This window comes from Solanum tuberosum, unplaced genomic scaffold, assembly GCF_000226075.1.
Source record: "Solanum tuberosum cultivar DM 1-3 516 R44 unplaced genomic scaffold, SolTub_3.0 scf00250, whole genome shotgun sequence".
NCBI classification, from domain to species: Eukaryota; Viridiplantae; Streptophyta; class Magnoliopsida; order Solanales; family Solanaceae; genus Solanum; species Solanum tuberosum.
In genome coordinates this window covers 799218-806199 of record NW_006239183.1, presented here as the reverse complement: position 1 = coordinate 806199, position 6982 = coordinate 799218, and the positions used below count along the sequence as shown (strand labels likewise).

At 32.7% G+C, this 6982-nt stretch overlaps 1 pseudogene; it reads right to left on the bottom strand.

Annotated features, from left to right (window-relative positions):
• Positions 1–2070: 2070 nt before the first annotated feature.
• The window catches only part of LOC102580788 (3-hydroxyisobutyryl-CoA hydrolase-like protein 5), a 7507-nt pseudogene continuing 2595 nt past the window's right edge, over positions 2071–6982 (bottom strand).

Here is a 6982-nt window from a genome sequence, read left to right as displayed (position 1 = left end):
CTACCACTTCCATGAATTTCTCAACTACCAGTTCCGCTACGAAAAATGGTATCTAAAATTATACAAATTCAATCACAAACTAATAATCCCTAATGCAAACTAACAATCAATAAACACAAATTCAACAAACTAATTACAATTAATAGCTAACAAAATCAAAATAAAGCTCAATTTGAATTTTTTTTTGATGAATTAATAAACCCTAACCTTAAATTAGGAGAAGGAGGGATTGAAGAGAGAGGAGAAGCAGGTGGCGGCGGCGGCGGTGTCTGGTCTGGCAGTAACGGAGAAGCAGGCGGCGGCTGGCTCTTTTCTAAGGGCAGCAGCAACGCGCAGTGGTGGCGTGAGTGAGGAGTGGAGAGAACTTCCAGAAATGGGGAAATGGGGGAAAATCGCGACTTTGTTTTAGATATTTAATGAAAAGCGACGGACAACATCTCTAGGTCTGTCGCTTTTTTAAAAAAAATAGTTGACCAATATTTTGACCAAAAAGCGACGGACTAAGAGACGTTGTCTGTCGCTTTTTTAAAAATAGTTGACCAAGTTTTTTGACCAATAAGCGACAGACATAAAGATGTTGCTTGTCGCTATTTTAAAAAAAATATCTTCAAATAAATTAAAAGTGACGGACAGCGTGCATAATATTTTAATTTATATATAATTATTTTTAATAAAAGCGACGGACGGCGTCGCTATTTATATTAAATAAATAATTATTAATTATATATATATTTGGCGCAAAAATTTGCTAAAAAAAGCGACGGACTAAGAGATGTTGTCCGTCACTTTTCGTCAAATAATTTAAAAAATTTATTTTATTAAAAAGTGATGGACAGCGCCGTCGTTATTTTGAGCGACGCCGTCCGTCGTTTTTTAGCAGTTTTTTAGTAGTGACATTCCTTAACTGGACAACCTGACTTCAAAAGGGCATATCTCAATCATCCAAACTCGAAACTTAGCAAACTCGATGGCGTTGGAAAGATAATTCAAAGACCTTTTATTTGCTATCTTGTATCCCACCTAACTCATCTGGTACTGAGAGTTATGGTCATTTTAAGTTGACCCAAAACTCATAACTTAAGCATAACTTGCAAAATTTCAGATTTTGCTATTTCCAATTTAGTTCTTTTTGGAACTCAAGGTGCTACATCTAGTGACCTTAAAACTTAAGAAATTTTAATTTCCTCAGTAAAATCCTACTCACAACGAAGGATTGTTCAAGTCTTAGTTCAAAAAATTTCTGGGGTGTTACTGTATCTTAGAATAATAAATACAAAAAAGGTGACTTGTTTTCTGCTAAGAATGATAGTTTAAGGATTAATTTAGCTAAAAATTTAGCAAATATACTTATGGAAAGGATTTTAGAATGAAAAAAGAGACAAAATAAAAAAAATATAGCCTGAATTTTTGCCAAAAAATTTGAAAAAACTTCAATTCTACGAATCATGAAATTCCACAATTAATAGGACAAAAAAGCACTAGAACATATGAAAGAGGATCAATGGAATGAAAAAAAAATAACCTTACTTTTCGCCAAAAAAAAATAAAAAAAACTTTAATTCCACAAATCACAAATCCCACCATTAATATGGAAAGACAATGCTATAACATATGAGGGAGTAACAACAACTAAAATAATATCATTAGCCACTTGTACATATTCATAATAATGCTTGGGAAGGCCATTCGCAAACAATACATTAATTCAATGTGAGTGATGTATCAAAATCTTAAATAATGTTGCAGTTACATTTGCCACAAGGAACGTATGTTTCTTCTACTATATATATACTTAGAATCTTTATTACAAACATTAGAAGATATAGATATATATCATGAACGCTAATTCTAAGAGTTGTTGATCCACACATCATTTTTGAATTTTCATTTGGTTCGGACACAATAACTAGAACTCTCATATTTTCCTTCCCACCTGTTAATTATTAGATCAAATGTAAATTTAAAGTTTAATTAACAATCTTCTTCAATAATGCAAAATATATAATTGGATAAATTAAGTGCAACTGATATACATATTCATTTGAACCTGCAATATTCTTCTTCTTTTATTGGAATTTGAAGTTCCAATTCATGTTCATCGAATGGCTTGAAGATTAAGTCGAGTTGCTCATCGTGAACTTTGTCAAGAATTGAAGGGTTCCGCTAAAAACGAAGAAACAGAAGTGTTCTATCAATATTTTTATGTAAATGCATCATCTACTTATTATCAGTTTCAGTATTGAAAAAATATTACTCCCTCCGTTTCACAAAGAGTGACCTAGTTTGACTTGGCACAAAGTTTTAGAAAATAAAGAAGACTTTTGAATCTTGTGGTCCTAAATTTAAGTTATGTCAAATGTACTAAACTGCCCTTCAATTTTGTGGTTTTAAACATGTCACGTGGAAAGCTGAAATTAAAATGTTACCAAAAAAGGAAAGAGATCATTCTTTTTTAAACAGACTAAAAAGGAAAAGAGGTCATTCTTTTTTAAAAAGGAGAGGAGATCATTCTTTTTTAAATGGAGGGAGTACGTACTTTTAGTCGAATAAATTGAATTGACTTTATAGTTATTCGAAATTCTTGATTGGTTAATAAAACTACCAACACTTGAAGGAACAAAGGAGCATACTTATCCTTGTCAATGATGGCAGCCCTTATTCCCTTTAAAAATAAATGGAAGAATTCTATTTTAGATTTTAAATGAGAAATCGCAAATCAAGTGTACTTCTTTGTGAATATGTTTGCTTAATTTTTAAAAATAAATTACCTCATATAAATCATGAGCTATTATAGTTTGTAATGTGTTTATCGTAATCCGAAATTCTCTCCTCAAACATTCAGATAGAGTTTGTATCCTCCCTTCTCGTATCTGGAAAAAATAATATTGAGAAAAAGTAAGATCCTTTCTTTTTTGCATATTCATATATTGTTTGTATGAATTATTAGGACTAGTTACCGATCTCAATGTTATTTTCTATCCAATTGGAGATGCTTTCTTTATACTTTTAAGCACTGGCATAATCCAATCATTTTCTTTTTTGCCTGCTTCAGCTTCCTGAAAATTAAAGTCATATCAATTGTACGTTTTATTTTATATGATTCCATTTCATTGGAATTTCATATATAGTATAATCAATTCTTACAAATGAATCCAGGATCTCCTCCACAGTTTCCCTGGAGAAACAATCATCGATTATGGACAACCTATAATTGATTTATGAAAAATGCATCAGTGTGAATATCCTCACAAGAACAGTTTGAAATCATGATACATTACTTGCTCAAGACACTTGTTTCATCTATTTGAACAATTGTAGAGAATTCGTCTATGACAGATCTAAATATAGTATCCTCTTCACCACCGTTGTTTATGCTCAGTAAACTCTTCTCTAACTGAAATAATTTGTGTGAAGGTACAAAATGAGTTGCTAATCCAGCAGCAACCACTTCTTTACCCTTCAATTTCACTCCTGTTAAGCCCAAGTATTCCCCTACATACATTTAATAACATCACATATATATTCAAATTTTAAAAATACATGTTCCAACTTACTTACCAAGTCGACCTGGAAGGCGCGAGAGTATATATGTATGATAAGCCACAGTCTGGGTGATACCCTAGGTTTGCTTCGGGAGTGGAACAAAACTGCAATTGTTCAATCAATCAAAATGAGATTCATTCTCTCTAGTCCATCATAATTGAATTTTTGAGCTCATTTCCGATAACAAGCATTAATAATTGGTACTAACTACTTTTTCAGTGACGACAGAAAACTTCATTGGAACCATCAAGGATACACCTCCACCCACTGACATTCCATGGACAAGAGCGATATGCGGTTTCTTGTAAGTATGAATGTGGTAGCAAAGCCAATAAATTCTATAAACATCTTCAAGGCAAAAATCCCCTTCAAAGACTATAATTTACTCAGGACTAAAAAATGAAATAGTGAATAAGTAAAAATGAACAGAGTGAGTAATTATATATAAAGAAAAAAATAGTTACTTGTGTTTCGTCCATCATATATCCTTTGCAAGTCCCCACCAGCAGAGAATATACGGCAAGCTCCCTATATGCAAATCGATTGAAATTGTTAATAATTAACTAAGCAAATAACTAATATAGATACTACTTAATTACCTTGATGATTATAAATTCAGCATTATCATCTTTCTCATATTTCACCAATTTCTGCGCAAGCATTAATGCCTAATGAAGAAAGTTTTATAATTAAATGAACATATAGCTAGTAGCCATTTTAACAATGTGTTTTTCACTTGAATAAGTTACTGTAGATGCTTCATACCACTTTGCCTGATATAAAATTTAAATGTTTAGGCCGATTTAAGGTGAGCATTCTGGCGCGGCCAATTTCGTCAGCAATAACAACCCGACGAACACACACAAAAAATAGCCTCAGTTTGAACATAATTAAGTAAATAACAGTATGTTCTCTCTGTTTCGTTTCATTACTTCTGGAGGCATCGAAGACATTATGATAGAACTCGGAAGATATGTTATTCCCATAGCAGCTATTAGACTCAAAGAAGAGTGATGGAATATTGTAAACAATAATTCTTAAAGGATTTACAATAGACTTAAAATTTGGGCGTTATAATCACAGCTCCATCCATCCGTCATTAGAGGTCTCGGGTTCTGAATTCTTAAAGGATTTATAATAGAGTGAAAAATTGGGCATTACAAACAAATGTGGTGGGATGGATGGAATCCTTCATTATTAATTAAAGCTTTCGAGTACTAAATTCCTATTGGGGAGTGTTTCAACCTTAAATGAGTACTTTTATGTGATACAAATCTAGATTTAAATGTTGAAGTTAAAATTTAAATGTTCTATGTTATGCAATCAGAGTATCATGTTTATCTTGGGTTATAGTATGTTAAAAGTGATTTTTCTTTTCATGATTTATTCACTTGATGTTGCTGGTGAACATTTAAATTTGCAAGGATAATTTTATTTGTTAAAGAATTAATTAACACGTTGTGAAATCAATATTTTGTTTTAGATTTTAAATGAGATCTAAAAGTTTGGCATGAATAACAAACTGTTGGAGGTGATGGGCTATTAATTGGAGTAATTAAGTTGAAAACAAACTTAATTAGGTCTAGATTTTATCAAACTTCGGCTGCGATTCTCAGTTTGACTATAGGTTTTCCTCTACAGCCGATCTTCCTCAACAAATTTAGGTTTTTCTCTCAAAAAAGTGGGCTTATTGAATATCATATTGGTTTGTTAAAGGCCTAATCTAAATCTATATTTGTATTTAAAAACTACATAATTAGATATACATTCATACCATATCTAAGAATTTCATTTATAGTTTTAAAAAATTTATATGCTATCTCACTATTTAATAATGACATAATACATAAATGTGTCATTTAACTTGACCTCATTTTACATTTATTCCCTCTAACTTTGGGTGTGCACAAGTAGATACTTTAACATGTAAAAGGTTGAACAAGTAAACACATGATTTCTACGTGGCATAATACATATAGGACACCACGTAGGATGAAACTTTTCATGTAGAATGTGTGTCTATTTGTTCAACTTCTTACAAACTCAAGTGCCTACTTGTGCACACCCAAAGTTGGAGGGCATAAATGAGAGCTGGTGTAACACCTCGAATTTCGAAAAAAACTAAAGAAAGGTTGGTACAAGTCAACCATCAGTTTTTCGTTTTAGGTCAGCTTCAATCGAGCATATTTTTATAACATAAAGAATTAGGTGTCCCATGACCTATCAAATTAAAGGTCTTTGGATCTTCTTTCTAATGCTGCCAAGTTTGCTTAATTTCGAGCTCGTAGTAGAAAGTTATTCTCGTTTTAGTGAAGCCTCTCTTCTAAAGACATCCCAATCGTTTTAAGAGGGGTAGTTTGGTCTTTTCCTTTTCCTTCTAAGCCTAGCCACATTTTTCTTCACTCAATTAAAGATCTAATCAGATGTTAGAGCACTTTTTCACGTTCCTAAACACTTAGAGAAGTAGAGCGAGGTTCCAAGAAGAGAAAAGGCTAGGTTTCAAGCATTCTTCAAGGTTTGTGAATTTTGCAAAGAACATTGTTCTTTCCAGGTATGTAAGGCTTCTTACAGTGTTGGACTTGTTCATCCTCACGTCATACATCTAAATTTATCCACTAAATCATTGTATCTAAAGATTTTTTGCGTAGTTCTTGATTTTGAGTTCAATTCTTTAACAATGGAGGTTTTGATCCTTTTGTGGATCTTTGAAAAAGCTATATTCCCAAAAGGGATTGTATAGAATTCTTCATGTATTCGTGTTGGGTTTGAGAATCAAGAAGAGTATAGGAGAATTTTACTAATTCTAAACTAGTTTGGGCCTTAATTTGAGCTTGAAAATGTCACACCCCAACCCTAGGTGAGGCGGACAAGTACCATATGAACACATGCTTTACAAGTCACCTATGATGAGAAAGTAAACTACTACTATGCAGATATATTTACTAATGAGAAGCTTCATATACAACACATGTTGACTAGCTGAACCGATGCATGTGACAAGTGAAACTACAACTTCAGGTGATAGCTTTACAATATTGGTCTACAAAGCCTCTACTGGAATCCATGACTGTACCACTATGAACTACGCATAGTAAAGACTCGGCAAAGCCCCGAATCAACCTGGAGCTCACCAACAACCGTTGAGTATCATGTGCTTCTATTGAGGAGATCTACTAGTTTAGTACATGTACCTGTACCTGCAGCATGAAATGCAGCGTCCCCAATAAGGGACATCAGTACGAAAGAATGTACTGAATATGTAAAGCATAATACAACCATATGTAAAATAAGAGCTCAAGTGAAACCAAATACCAATAGATAAGGATTAGAGACTACCTTTGCTTTATACTAGTGGAATCGTGTATGTTACATTCTTTTGCTTACTTTTCTTTGCATTATAATGTTTATAAGACATATGATACAAATGACCAGCTGATCA